Source organism: Amblyomma maculatum, chromosome 1 (assembly GCF_055883805.1).
Source record: "Amblyomma maculatum isolate TAMU_Amacu chromosome 1, ASM5588380v1, whole genome shotgun sequence".
In the NCBI taxonomy this organism is placed as follows: Eukaryota; Metazoa; Arthropoda; class Arachnida; order Ixodida; family Ixodidae; genus Amblyomma; species Amblyomma maculatum.
In genome coordinates, this window is record NC_139344.1 from 42,434,325 (window position 1) to 42,450,416 (window position 16,092).

A 16,092-nucleotide genomic window follows, 5' to 3' on the forward strand; every position below is an offset into this window, starting at 1 on the left:
CTGAGCTGTTTTTATACAATCAGAAATGATAATTAAAGCCAGAATCCATCAAGAAACATGATTCGTAACAGAACACAAAACATTTTGCTGTTTAGATACCATCAGTAATGATAATGAAAGGTACAAAAGAAGAACTCGAAACATGGCAAATGCGAACGCACATGTCAAAAGCCAATTAGTCAGCGCAGCAAAAAGGACAGAGCACCAGGATTTTCGTTCAAACCTGCGGAGATAGTATCAAATTTATATATTAGATATGACTCACGGGTTTCTCTGTCATGATGCGCCCGAAAACATGACTGCAAAATGGTTAATCTTATTTTGTCGAATGAGTGACCGGGAATGCGGACGTTTTTGGAAAGCGGAAGGTTGGGGAGAGATGTGCAATGAGCCTTATGGTTGTTGAAGCTCAAATGGAAGTTTCAGTTTGCCCAATGTAATGCTTATTGCACACTGAGCACTCCAACAGAGAGATTACGTTTGAAGTATCGCAACAGAAGGTACCATTTATTTTAATATGATACTTAGAGGCGGTGCTAGTCGCTGTTACTGAGGTGGTCATCTGTGCACAGATTTTACACCTTGGCTTATTACACGGGCGGCAGCCTTCCGAGCTGTGTGAAAATTTAGAAGAGATCAGCATGTCACGTACATTTTTTCACCGCCTATAGACTACCCTGGGTGGATCAGGAAATATCACTTCAATTCGTTCGCTTTGTCCGATGATGTTGTGATGCTTGTGAAGGATGCCAGTGTCATTAGGAATAGAAGCTGAATGCGTCATTATCAAGTTTGTCGGACTGGGTTAGGGCGATGTGATTCATCCAAGAGTGCTCTTCGGTCAAGCTGATCCGCACGTTCAAACGCGTCGTCAATTAGAGAAGCAGGGTACTTTTCTTCAATTAGTGCCTCTTTCAGGGTCAAACAGTTACGGTTGAAATCAGATTGATCGGAGCAGATTCGTTTGTAGCGGAGTGCTTGGCCGTAGGGAATACTCGTTTTGCTATGTTTTACGTGGCTGCTATGGAAGTGAAGGCGCCGGTGTCTATCTGTGGGTTTCCTGTAAAGCGTCTAAACTAGCTTACCATCTTGTAAGAGCACATTCACGTCCAAAAAGTTCATACGATCACTTGAGTAAGCGTGTGAAAACGATATCGACCTGTGTTCGTTATTAAAAGCAGCTATAAAAAAGAGAAGTTCAGCCTCGCCATGCTCCCATATGAAGAATATGTCGTCAACATATCGTTTATAATAAAATGGCTTGAGTGGCGACCGGACAAGAATTTGTTTTCTAATACGCCCGTGATGTTTACATAGTTAGGCCCGATTTTTGTGCCCATCGGTGTACCGCTGATTTGAACGCAATGTTGGTTATTAAATTGAACATTGTTCAGCTCAAGAATTAATTTCAGCAAAGCAGCAAGGGTTAAGGCTTCGACACGATTGTTAGCGCATGACGATTCATAGATATGCTGTACGGATTGAATACTATCTTCGTGGGGTATGTTTGTGTACAGCGAACGCCAGGCTTGTGCACCTTCGGCAATAGATAAAATCTGCCTGGAATCGGGCTTAGTGGAAGAATGGAGTGCTTGTCGTTATTAGTGATTCTATTTTCTTTGCACAGTTTGTCAGTGGCTTTTTTGATTATCGAATAGAACTGTTAAGTGGGATCATTTGTCACTTTCTTATAAAACAAGGAATCGCCCAACTGCCTATGAGCCTCTGCGATGTAGTCAATCGTGTTCATGACGACGATCGCACCACCTTTATCGGCGGACTTGATGACTATATCACTGTTGTTCGCAAAGTTCTTAATCGCGCTGCTTTCTTTAGCTGAAATATTGTGCTTAAACCGACGCTACCTGTTATAGGCGTCAAGGATGTCATGTTGAACAGCCTTAATGTAAAGATCGAGGCAACTATGTCATTGGCTTGGAGGTTTTTTGTTGATCATGAACGGCTAATCGCGGCTAATCATATTTGGCAGGAAGGAAAGGAAACCAAAAGGTAACCTGCTAAGTAAAAACCACCGAGACAGGAACTGTTGATTTCAAGGGATCAGAAGCACTGCCAGGACATATCCCGTGTATGGAAACAGCTTGCACCTTTGCTTTACGCAAGAAAGGGGCTGCTTCTATGCCTTCCACGCAACGAAACGTAGCCTCTATTACTGCAGCATGTCACCAAACCATAACACACACACACACAAATTTCTTCTGTATTTCTAACTACAATATCTTATTCCTTTGCATTCGTTTATGGGTGCATAAGTATTTTCTTAATATATGGCCCCATAGATGGTTAAATAGCGACACCAATGAATCGCACTCATTGTCTTCTGGTTGTGCTATGAGGCACGGACATCGATTTGATTTGCTTCCTTTTCAACCAGAAAAATATTGTTTTTAAGTATTATTTACTCGCATGTAATGGAATAGAAGAGCCGGGATACTACGTGGTGAAATGGATAACATACAGCAATTTGAAACTTTCATTGAACATATTGTGGAAACTGGTCGTTACCATTAGTTTCTTGTTTGTTTGTTTGTCTGCTTGTTATTTTTTGTGTGTGTGCGTGTTTACAAGGTTTAACGTCTCAAAGCGACTTCGACTATGAGAGACGCCGTAGTGTAGGGCAAAGGAAATCGCCACCGCCAAGGGTTCTTAACGTACACTGACATCACGCAGCCCACGGGTGCATAGCTTTTCGTCGCCATGGGAGAGCAGCCGCCTAGGCCGGGATTCGATCCCGGAACTTTGGACAGAGTATTCGAACGCCCCAACCACTGGGCCACACCATCGGAGCCAATTAGTTGTAGTGTTTTTTTCTTGTACTTCCATTCATGTGTCTACTGTTTCATGTATTGTGCCATTTTAGACATTATTATATTTAATTTTGTGGTTTTGCAATGTTGATGGTTACTGTAGTCAATCCCACCCTGTCAGGGATCTTACCTTGGGTATAGCACCTTTGTAAATAAAGTTAATAAATAACTAGATAAATAAGCTATAAAACTGGCAGTCAGTACCCAGTACTGTGTGTATTTCAATACAGACAATTAGGCTTATTGGAAATAGGTAGTTCGAAAATTCAAAGAAAATCGAGGTCCACAGGAAAAAGAGGACACGTAAAAATTACCGCCCACCAATGAGTATCTTTGGATTTTGCTGCAACGTGCTTAATTTGAACACGAAGGCTGCTTCGAAATGCTACCTGGTTCGCTGCAATGCACAGACAGCCATTTTAAAATACCGGTATACCCACAGTAGCACGACTCACGATATTCGGTCTTCTTGCTGCCACTTTTCCCTGATGATCTCTTGAATAGCGGTGCGATACTCCACGCTGTGGCCTATGTTCCTGCAAACACACATTTGCTTAGGGTACAGCGCTGTGAGAATATTTCGGAGTAGTTAGCAAGTCAAAAGAGCACCTCACGAAGATCAATCTATCGCAGCAACTTCGGCTACGGAACGGTGATATATACCAACGTATTTTTATAGATCTATCAACGAAGGACGCGACGCGTTCCTGTCGCACCACTAAGGCTAATCTAAACGTAAGACGAGGAACGATTTTATACTGCTAACCAGGTGAATCATTTCCTTGAAAGAAAGTCACAAATTGTTTTTGTTTTGCAAGTATGCCGTGTTGAGCGCACAGGTACTCATAGTGATGCCCTTATGTGTTCATATAATTGCCAATATCCCCTACGGACACTCATATGCTGTATGTTTCGGTTAACTTACACGTCCTTGAGGTAGAAGTGGTAGATGAAGACCAAGAAGAGCAGGATCGAGATAAGGGAGACAGGAATCATGCAGGACACGAAGATGGCCATGTTCAACGGGCTGGGTTTCTTCTGCCTGCACACAGAGAGAAGTCGGAAGGAGGCTCCCGGAACGGGTAATTTTGTGCGAACGCGTTATTTTGTGCGTACGCCATAGGGGCGTTATACGTGCACGGGGGCGGTCGGATTGTTGTCCACCAGCCCTCACTGTACCTGCGCTAGGACACATGCATTAAATCGGTACTCTGCACGCAGTGATCATCAGACTGCTCCTAGGAAGGTGGCACTATTAAAAAAGCAGCTCTAAAGGCCGAAATTACGGAACTGGTGAATAAACAAACAGCAGAGTGCTTGTACGTGACCGAATATCTGCAATGGGACTCCAGAAGGAAGCCACTAACGCTATCTCGTTATACCGTTAAAGATGGAGCCTAAGCGTTCCCCACATTTGTCTTAAGTTACCTGGATTGAGCGTTACGAATCAAACGCCCGCCTCAGAAAATTCATGTCCTTTATTGATTCTTTGTGTCGGAGCTCGCAATTTGTACCAAGGAAAGTTAAACTTGAGGAGCCGGCACACCCGTGCGCTTCTTCTAGCTCACACGTGTGATAGCTTCGGACCGAAGCCTCGAGAACTAAGCATATTATTCGTAAACTTTTGTTACGGCTCAGTCGCAATAAGAATTGTTACGATCCAGGTTGTGTGCTAGAGACCGAATGCCAGATCGAAGGGTGGTACGTTTAGCTCGACAGTGCGGCAATGCGTTAATGCAGTCACAGTAGCCACTTTGAAACTATAGAAAAATATAGGACTCAAACTTGCCTGTCTATATGCAAATGAATTAAAGAATTGCTATTGGCAGAAAATCTTATTCCAGTTATTCACGTTATGACTGCGTCCTAGTATGCTCTAGCTAACTGCTGTGTGTTGGCGTTTGTTCACTTCAAAAAAGATGTTCAAGAAACATTTCGGTAGCCCCGAACGCATTTTGTGCAGATGGCGAGGCATTCGCAAGAGCAATTCCACGAACGTTAGATTGTTCTGCCGTATTTAAGATGCTTTAGAACTTCGGAATATAGTCGCCCCTATAACAGTGCCACTTCGGATCATGATACTGCATGTGATTGTGTAAAACTAACGTCAATAAAAAAAGAGCTTTAGTAGTCTCGACGAAAGTTATGCTGTCAAGCAACGTGTCTCCAATCTGTGAGGCAGCACTGACTTACGAGGTGTAGTAGGCGTCGATCACAACCCTGGCCTGGCTCTTGAGTCCGCACTCTCCGGCCACGATGGAGGTGTAGGCGACGCCCACTATGAGCACTTTCTGGATCCGCTTGTACACGCTGCATACGAGATGCAAATACATGTCAGAAAGGAGTCGGTAAGAACAACGACGCGCTATGATCAGCGCGTGACACGGCCGCAATAAGGTGAGCCTAACCGAACGCCTTCGTATAGCAAGCTACAAGGTGATCAGTTGTGACACCAAGAACGCGGTTTGCACCAAAGCGGAGAGCCCTGTAATGACCCCGGCATTTTACTGGAGTGCTATATAGAGATATCATGTGCCCTGTATAAATTTTAAACAATTGAGACAGAGCTGCTGGCAGTCGCGTGGACTAACTGCAGTGTTTTCTCTGCTCTAAAATCACTAATTAGTAAAGACTACATAGTTTAGTTTGATTTTGGTTCCAGTAACGAAATGTCCATTCAGATCGATATTTTAGATTTTCTCAGAAAGCAGTTCGCGGCATTGATGGGACCAAAATACAAATACGCAGTTTTATTTTTGAATTGCTTGACTGAGCGGTGGCTATTATCCCCCTCGTAGACTACATGAAAAGCCTCATGGGGGAGAGCGCCATGAGATGTGTCTTGGGACGATCGAGTAGCACCGCTGTGACGTGTAAGTTTTTTTTTTTGTATTACAAAAGTTATCTGAATATCGATAGACAAAAAACTAACTACTCTACTGAAATGGTAGCTCGCTCCAAAGATATTCGTCCGCTGTTTTTCAATACGATCTAAAACTTCTCAATTGAGGATTTGTTCCTTAAATCAATAATTACAAAGTTCGCTAATCGTATAAAGACCCAGCAATAATGTTTTGGAAGAATACTGCGGGCTACACCACGCCACTCTGAACAGCCCGTACCTGGTTTCATTAAACTAGAACACTTCGTTTTTTTGTTGTTTTTTTTTTTAAAGCTAAGGTACGTTTTGCTGGGACACCTGATATGCATTAAGCTATCGTTGCTGATGTATACTACTAGTTGCTACGCATCGGTTAATCGGTTTTTAACAATAGTTCGCCGTTTTTTATGTCATTAGGAGAATCACCAGGCTGGAGTACAATTTGTAATGAGGGTGCAAATACTCATTAGCATCCAACGAAGCGGAGCCATACAGGTACAAAGGAAAGCTAAAGATCTTTCAGAAGTAACTGACAAGACAGAATAGCTTCTTTTGAACCATATCGCGTAGGCTGCAATTACTTACGTTTCAGAGAGATCAATCCTAGACTCGGACCCTGTAATATCTGAGAAAACACACAGGCTATGAGCAAAGAGTAAAATAACTCCGAAAGTGATAATGCTGGAAAACATGCACCTCACATCTTTGGTGTTTGTCATGCTTTTTTTCTGCGAACCCTACTGAAAAAACAAAAGCTCTACATAAGGCAATAACCTCATAAGTTCTTATATAATCTCATAGACTCTCATGAGGTTCACATCATTGTCATAAAATATCGTACATAATTTATGATAATGTACAAGAAGCTATGAGACCCTATACAATTATATGCGACTTGTATGTGATTTCGTATGTGAATTTAGTGAGATTGTGTGAGAAAATGTGAGGTTATTTATTGCCTCAAACAATTTTTCAGTAGGGAAGCACCTAAGTATAGCTAGCCAAACACGTCGTTAAAGATTCTGGAAAGTGCGTGTAAATATGTACAGTCTTGGTAAAACGTCCTCGAGTCAAAATATTTTCCTCTAAGCTGCAAAATGGAGCCATCAGGGCAACATTAGAGGCCAAAGGCATTTAGAATGAAGGGAACGGAAATGATCTCTTATCACAGAAGGAAACTGACCCAGAATTGCACGACCCTATAGTCTTTATTGATCACGTGACGGGGCCATTTTTCAGCTAAGAAGGAAATTCTTTGCCTTCAGGACTTATTTCTGGAACTGAGAAATGAATGAGAAATAGAAATAAGAAATGGAAATAAAATAAGGTCAAAGTGTTCTTCACATTATCCAGAATATTTAATTCACTGCACGGCGACACCTAACGGTGCCAGCTTGGCCCGCCGGGCTAGAATGCAATGTAAGCATGCATTTCTCTTTCACAGACACTGGTTCATGATATCAAAGTACATGTCAGGTACTCGTGTCATCGATCAAGTTACTCGGGATCCCGAAGTTACACCGAATTCGATGGCGGAAATGAATTAAAGGTAAATCCGTTGCTTCCTCCGTTTTAACGCGATAGCAATAAATAGCTTGCTACGCAGAACATCCGGCCTCACTTCCGGTGTTGGTATTGTGAGCGAAAAGCCACGGGCATGATGCCGGCTGTTGGTAGCAGGTGACATAGCGGAGCACTAATTCGTCTATGGTTACTGCGACTTAACGAGACGACGTGTTGTCAGAAGATGGGAGGAGCTGCCAACCAAGGTTAATCATTTGAGGTGGGAAGATGGAATAAGTATCAGCCTTCTAGTTCTCTTCGGGCTTTATATCGTGTGGGTGATAGCCTACTCCATCGTGTCATACCTTAAAGGCGGAGCTTAATCGTCCTCCATACTTTTTTCTTTAAATCACAGCGTCTGTCCATCACCCCCCCCCCCCCCCCCCCATCTTCCCTCCTTCCTCTAATCCCGGCTCTTCTCTGTTCTGTTATCTTTTATTCTTGGCTTTCATGACCTGTGACTTTGGACGGACATCATGCACGTGCAGTGCAACGTTTTCACCCGGGATGAGCATAGTTTCTCGCAGGTACTTGCATATTTGCTTTTCCAGACGTATATGCAGGATGTGTGCTTGATGCATGCTTGTGTTAATTCTGTGCCCTTTTTACACCCGAGTCCTGTGCCTTGTACTTGAACAGCACAAATATGCCAATCTCCGCAGTGTATCAACACATTGCTTGTCCCTTTCTCGCCAAGGCCAGGTTGCCAGGCCAAGGCCAGGCTGCCAAGTTTTTTGGACCATGAAACACTTAGCCTAAAGAAAACAAGTTAACCGCTACGGACTATAGGCTTTAGTGGACATGTTTCCGGGCACGGAGCTTGAAGTGTCATCAACATAAACCTGGCGTCGCCCTTACATGCCGAACTAACAACCTCCCTTACCATGTCTTGCATGCGGGAAAGGCAGGTTGACCGGCTCGCGTGTGCTTCCAGAATGATGGCCTTTTTCGTGAGAGTCCAATCCAACGGAGCGAAGAGACGACCAGTGGTAAGGAAATGGCTTCTCTAACTCGCTGGCGTACGACCTGCGGAAGCCGAACCGACGTCAAATGTGGTCCGCTTAAACGGACATTTAGCGCTATGAGACTCTCATGGCAAACCGTGTGATCGCACTTCACCAAGTGCTGGTAGGACTTTTCTCAAGTAAGCGATGTCAAGTTTAGAAAGTGACGCTCGCTGGGGACTCGTGGAGAAGTTAAAGCGCAGCTCCGGGGTTTCATTCAGCATTTCGAGCTTCTAATCGCATCAAATACTCTAGAGTTGGCTCTTTCCAGTACAAAAATGTTTTTCTTTGCTTTTAAATACGGAGTAGATGGAATTTAACAGACAAAAAATACCGGGAAACCGAAACCGAAAAGAGGTTTCCACGTGCCTGTAAAGTCACTAGCGACCAATCCGTGAGGTCCTGGATATGGCCACATATGCTATCGTGTGCGACTTCACTACCTACCCTGGTGACTAAGTTGCAGTTGGAGCCACAATCTGTGTTAAATGGCCAAAAGGAGGCTCCACCATTTGTCCTGCTGCAGACGCAGAGCAAATATAGACGGCCATGCGTCCAATGACGTCACGCAATCAAGGTTGAGGGTAGAAACCTTTCTTATTTGAGCAATCATGTTGACGAGAATCGATGCGGGCGACTCAACTATAGAAAGTAAAAATTGTAAATAGCTTAGTTCAACGTCTCTAAACATAGGCTGTGTCAGTTGCCACGGCGGTGGGTGCCGGATAATTAGACCGGATGGTGTTCCTTAAAGTGTTCTTACATCTTACAACACACGGGTGCTTTTTTTTGTTTCATCTCACTCTTTACGCATGCCGCGACACCAGGGGCATCCTGCTCAGTAACCGAGCGAGCGAATCATTGAGCCAACGAGGAACAAAATGCTTCTTTGCGGATGACTGGCATGGGTTGTGCAAAGCGAGTGCATGTTCTTCTGCATCACTTCCTTAGGGCTAGCTTCTTTCTTCTTTCACACTCACCTCGCCGCCTTCCTTCGACCACTGAGAGCGAGACAATGCGTCCCCGCTCTCCTTGCACCGCCTGGTAATACTTGCCGAAGTACATTAGAAGATCAAATTCTTATTCCAGCCTCATTCGGGGTCAAGAAGCTCCGCAAAATAATTGGATTAGGAGCGCACATAACAGACTCGGTTTTTGGTGCAAGCCACAAAACGAAATATTGGAGGACGCTTAGGTTGCCCTAGAAATATATGCGATAGCGCCTTTAGCAACGTCCTTTTCATTCTATCGATTTACGGCAATTAGAGACAGGCACAGGTCTTGGGAAAGTGTTGAAACATACTTACGTAAAGAGCGGACACATCAGTCGTTTCACGGCTGAATCATAGAGAAAAAGTATGTTTCTTTATGGCTGAATACCCGCGAGGCGGCATAGCGATGTGCGCTTCCACTTCACTTCAAAGGTAGACAAGTTATCATACATACACCGGGTTGCAGCTAAGCGTCCAGTTTCCATATTAGTATTGATGCTGCGCCGGGCATGTGCCCCCGGGTACCTCCACGCCCACCTCACTGCGCTTTTCAAAAACGCGCCGCCTTGTTTTGCCGTTAACTTCTTTCATTTTGTATGCAGAATTATTGCGGTGTTTCTTTAGCTAGGAACGCTGTTAAGAAATCGTTTGTTGCACTGCTTGGACGTATTTTGCACATGTTGCATAGAATACGAGCCATGACAATATTTTACTGTGCAGTCAATATTTGTTTATGGGTCGTGTTTTTCTGAAGAACATGTGCATTGCTTTCAATGGGTAAGTTTCTAAAACTCACTCACAGCATTTATCGGTGGCTCACAGCATTTAAAACGCAGCATTCATCAGTGGCTCACCCGCATAATAACACAAGCTTTTATTTCGCACTCCATGAGCAGTGTATGACACATTTGGGATTGCGATGTTTACCTCACTCTACAGGCACAATGCATGCGCTTTTGCCGGTTTGTAAACATCATTTTTACATTACGCGTTCCTTTTCATGACCAGAGCATTCTCGTTGCAGTGGGAAAAGCGCTGTTGCTTGTTCGTGGCCTGTATTTTTGAGGACAGCTACTGGTGTTAGTCAAGTACAGCAGGCCAGACATGGCAGTAATTGAATTACAGTAATGAAAAAACTGTAATTTAATTCATTTTCAAAAGCAATTTTGCCATGTATGCAGCAGGTTCCCTGTAATATCTTTGTTATACATGCAGCGGGCAATTTCGATCCATGAGTATAAGCATAGTATTTTGAAACTATTCTGTATTTAGTGGGTCGTGTTTAAATTTTTGAGCAGACTATTGCTCAAGTGTGATGTTGTACAAAATTCAGCGCGGGCTGCATGAGAACTTTTTTCTCCTCACTTGTGTCTAACCATTCACAGCTTCTTTTGTGCTGTTCTCACGAGTGATGTTTCAGAGGAAAAACATGCAGCGAGCATGTGCAATTTTTCTTTTCTTTTCTTCGTGACACTGTGCCACGTGCTTTACCATACCTCATTTTTGGTTACTCTTGATAACATGATGCTTTTTTTGTAAAATATGTGATCCAGGCTTTTTTCTCTGCAATTCGAAATGTAAAGAAGAAAAAGAAATGTTTTGTATGGAACCACTTCCTGTTATTGTGTGCCCCTGAGAAAAGCGGCTCAATAACGGCAAAAAATTAAAATAAGTACAGCTTCGATCACATTATTCTAACCTGTATGAACTACATTAGCCGCGATTAGGTTCTGCGATAAGGTTGGCAGTATATCTGGTAAAATATTTCGATCCGTGACTTTACTATATATATTGTTACAGTCTATGTGATAAATGAAGATGAGGAACTCGGGGGTAGTCAGACGAAGAAGGAGGCAGTGGGAGTGGAAGTGCCGCCTGTTTCATGTGCACCGTATCTTGGGCTCAGAAAGGTTGTGGTACATAAAGACAAGAGTGTCACATTGGTGGAGAGTGCGGTTTCGATCCCACGTCATTTCGCCATCGACGCACCCCTGGCGCCTCGTCGTAGCCACCGCCTTGCTGCACTCCCGCCACTCATCGTTCCAATGCCGCCGCCAACTGAGCCTAGCCCAGTGCAACTTGCCACTTCAAATCAGGCAAGTTCCGGCCTTTATCAATCTTACCGAGAGCCTCGTCCTTTCGCTGGCGCAGTGGGAGAGGACTCTGACGTCTGGCTCCGCCACTACCAACGGGTAAGCCGTTACAACCGCTGGGACGTCGCCACTCAGCTCGACAACGTCGTTTTCTTCCTGACCGACACCGCCCTTGTCTGGTTTCAAAACCATGAGGACACGCTGACGACATGGGACAGCTTTGTCACCGAACTTAAACAGTGTTTCGGCGATTCGCCAGCGCGCAAGAAGCAGGCCGAGCAGACACTAGCCCATCGTGCCCAACTACCTGGCGAGACCGGCACTACCTGTGCCGAAGCGGTCGTCAAATTGTGCAGAACCATCGATTCTCGCATGTCCGAGGAGGACAAAGTTGGGCATCTTTTGAAGGGCACCGCAGCTGATGTCTACAACTTCCTCACCACCAAAGATGATATCTCGACTGTCTCCGCTGGCTCAGTCACATCCGCACATTCGAAGCACTAAAGACCCGTCGAGTAACTAGTTTGGAAGGCTTACCAATGTGACAACCGTCGCCAGCGTTGACGAGCATGTTCCTCCGGACCTTACTTCAACTATCCGGCAGATTATTCGTGAAGAATTACTCCGGCTCGATTCCCGCTTCCGGAACACGTCACCAGTGTCCTACCGCCCATCTTTTCTGTGTGAACCTGCCTACAATCTGCAATCGCAGCCCGAGTTTTCTTGTGTTCACGCAGCACACCCTGCCTCTTTCGAAGAATGCTCGCGACATTTCGCAAGCCCTGTTTCTTCTAGGCATCTTGATCTGCCTAACGATCTTCGGCCGCGAAGACCTAGGCGAGCACCCCGGTTCACAGATCAGCGCGATCCTGGCTTTCATCAACGGCATGACATCGAATCCTGTCAGGACCAACCCATTCTTCGGCTTTCTCCATCGGCGTCCATCTTATATTAGGTCTAGTCGAAACCTGCCTGAAGATCAAATACCGCCGAGCCGTGTAGCCGCGGCGCCGTAGTAGTGGTAGTTGTAATGGTCAGCGTTCTAGTAAAATGAAAAGGATGCTGCACCTGTCTTTTTGGTAATAGCTAGGCTCAAACGATTCAGAGTAGAATAATAGCAAATGACATTACAGTTTCAACCTTACAACGAGAGCTGTAAAAGGAGAAAAATAAACAAGCAAGACAAATGTAGAATCCTATTTATGGTTGGAAAAGCAAACACACATATACTTCCAGGACTTCCTGCACAATTACGCTACAATAGCTCACTGAACCCGGCCTTAAAACTATCAAACTTAATCATAATATAAGCCAAATAAGTAATACCACCTCAGCATCATTTTTACATATACGACAATGCTCTTGTTGAACACGTCAGAGCTGCTACATATAATTGACTTAGAAAATATACTATACATGTCTTTCTCCTGACATGCTGCGGAGGTTGTGAAAAGAAAAAAAAATAAATTTCCTGCTAGCGCTCTCTCAGGTAGTTCAATGCGATTGACCGCACCTGCCTTGAACATCTGAAGGCAATAGTCCAATACTGTCAAACTGTTAAATACAATCCAAAAAAAAAACACAGTGTGATGTGTTGTAATATAAGCCACCGACCACTAAGAAAGCGTTCAATTGTTAAATGAATCCCTCTGATGGCTCGTTCGCTAAGGTGGTCTACTTTCTCAGCGTACCACGAACTTGCGGGGCCGATACCTAGCTGACCTCGATACCTGATCAGTGTGAGGGGACGCGACCATGTATGTAGTTTTCTATTTGCACGTAAAGGAATCCGGATAACTGAAAGCCATTGCTTTTATAACTTTGCCACTGCAGCTTGCCGGACTGCTGCTAAATCTGTTTACATTGGCCATAGAAGCAATTTCAGAGAGAGTAAAACGGTCTTGTCATACTACGCCACAATCAGGAAATCTCACGTTCACTAAAACGCCGATGAGAAACATGTATTTAGGCGGGCCAGGAAATGGACGCTGCTGAGAAAATACGTAAAGCCGTGTCAGGTGCAACTGCTACACGGCCTTCGAAATTAAAAAAAAAATAATGCTACGTTTAGCTCGGTTCCACACATTAAATTGTATTTTTTTTTCTTGTTCGACTTTTACATGAAACCGATAGCAGATTTTGTGACCATGCGGTATTGATTGAGGTGTGAAATGAGTGATTTTATTCGGCAAAATGGACATGCTAGAAACAAATGTTAACAAATTCTAAGAGTATCAACGCAGAGCTCTCAGCGCATTTTCATTGGTTGACAAACGAAACGAGGAAAAATGGCAAGATCATGGTAATAGGAATTGTTCATGTCTCCTATCTGCTCTTTCTGTTAAGAGAAAAAAGTAAATTATCTTTGACTACGTCAGCGAAAGTATCTGCACAAACATTGTCTCTGCCCATCGCTGAAGATCGTAACGCAGCCCGAACGACGATGGTGGAGCTGCCTTTTCTTTTTCCGTGCTAGGGTTTTCTTGTACACAGGCGGGGAAATGCTAGCGTTGTAATTTACGTTGTAGGGTTATTTCGATTTCGAATTGTCAATAAGGTAACTACAGATGAAGGAGTGCGGCTTCGACTCCGAGGCTCTCGTGCCGTCACTCCTGGGGAACAGAAGGCACAGATCATCCGGTAGCAAGCGGAATTTTAAAAATTCGGCACTTTCCATGACCACACAGTAACCAAATACGTAGATTCGTGCCTTTGCCTTTCAAAGAACCATGCTTAGTTCGCCCGCCACTCATGCTTCTGTGGAAACTCGTAGAAATGAATCGACTTAAAAACGTCCGACGAGTTTGCGTAGCTGCCAGTGGAGCCAACAAGGCACCACGTTTCGCTAGCCTTGTTTGGCCAGACTTCATTTAACTGGACATATTCACACACCTAGCCCAACTTTGTTCCCTTGGGGATAGTATATTCACGCACATCATCTAAACCTTAGGATTTCCAATTTCCACACAAACCAATGACAAACAGTACGCTCCAATGCGCTGGCAATACGCCGGCCGGGGCCGGCGCATTCCGGCGTTTGAGCGATGTGCCGAGAGGCGGCGCCACCCGTACAGCTGTCCGGTCCCTATAGGGAACCTGCGCTGCCCAGGGGGTGCGCTTAAAATCGGACACCCAGCGCCGCCTGGTTTCAAAATGAGCAAGCGTATAGTAGGACGGAGCACGCCGCTCGTCGTGCCGTGGCTGTGCCCAACGGCGGATTGTGAGCTTTCTATTTCGTGCATAATGCTTTTATCGCAGATTTACGGTGTAGTCCACTTAGGGTGAACAGGAGGGCAGGCTGTTGCACGCCGCTCCACCCGACATGGTCCTCCTAGTGTTCTGAAGAACTTGGAATTTCACTTTTGATTGACTTAAAGGCGCAACCTGATCTCCTCAGCTGCCGGCCAACTTTGTTCGCGCTGCCGCTGCATTATCGTAGCTATCACGTCGCTACGCGCAGGTTTGAAATGGTTCTCGTGAGTTCAGTCTCTTTTTTGCTTCTTGCTATATATGGGGCGCTTTGAAAGCGTCCCTGCGCTGCAATTACGCGCGCACTTTCTAGCAAATAAGATTACTTCCGTTGAAGCATCGCTAGTGGAGGGTAAATATATCACACCAAAGTGAAACAACCTCCCTGCTATACTAACATTAGGTAGGATTTGGAAATACTGCGCGCGTTAAGCGCATCGAACGCGTGCAGTACTTACCTACTGCCCTTTGAGGAACAGTAATGATTCAACAGCTTCATGATGAGAAAATTTCTCGGCCAAAACGTGCCTTGTGTTTTGCGAAATATAACGCATCGTTATTTAGGGCGATGCTGTTGACCGCATCTATAGAGAAAAAAGGCCTGTAGTCGCATTTCGGCACTTGCCTGTTTACGACAGCGAATGACTATCAATTGGTGGTTTGAAGTGTATTTTGTTCATTCTTCGAAGCGAATAAAACCGAGATCCGCTGCGAATCATCGATCGAAAAGGCTCGCACAGGAGAGTAAATAGTTAAGTGGCCACAATTGTTCCGCTGATAAATTTTGGGCGGAAATTATCGGCGCTCTACAATCAGAGAGCGTGGAGGAGAGTTGCCATATCTTAAATCTTCTTAGTCTAAGCTCGCGCTCTATCTTAAGAGACAAGAATGAACTGCATCGAAAGATGGGGTTAGTATCGGTGATGGTTAGTGTTAAAAAAAAAAGATTGCACGAACATGAAACAACAAAATTGCTATGCTTTGTTCTTTGCACTGAATGAAGATCGCAGCATGAACCATTTAACGGTGTGATGTGCGTGATCATACATTGGCGCCCCCCCCCCCCCCCGCTCCCCAAGCCACCCTGTGCGCCGACTGCGACTAGAGATCGGCGTATCTAGATTATTTCGTGCCCAAATAAAATACTAGAGCAATCATGCTGACAGCAGCATACGTGCTATGCAACAATCATTCAGCGTGAAGCAACTAGATCGTATAGCGTGATATTTTCAATACGCAGGTTGTTCTGGATTGAGCATGAAGACTAACTATAAAATTGTACGTGTGCAAAACAAATATTGCACAAATGTTTTCAGCGATACGTCAGCCATCAAACTAAAACATCCAACTTAAACGCAAAAAGTGCTTTCTGTGCTCCTGAAGCAATACATCTTTTATTCGAAGCAAATAATGAATGAATTTTTCTCTATTTGGAGAGTTGTTTTCAAGGAAGGCTCACTTACTGACCCATAGGGAAATGTT

General features: G+C 44.5%; 1 protein-coding gene and 1 pseudogene across 1 annotated transcript in view; one reads left to right on the forward strand and one right to left on the reverse strand.

Annotated features, from left to right (window-relative positions):
• The window catches only part of LOC146202211 (uncharacterized), a 140,856-nt gene that overhangs the window by 43,321 nt on the left and 81,443 nt on the right, over positions 1–16,092 (forward strand). The gene's annotated exons all lie outside the window — the stretch shown is intronic.
• On the reverse strand, positions 180–9,341 carry LOC146202214 (uncharacterized; annotated as a pseudogene).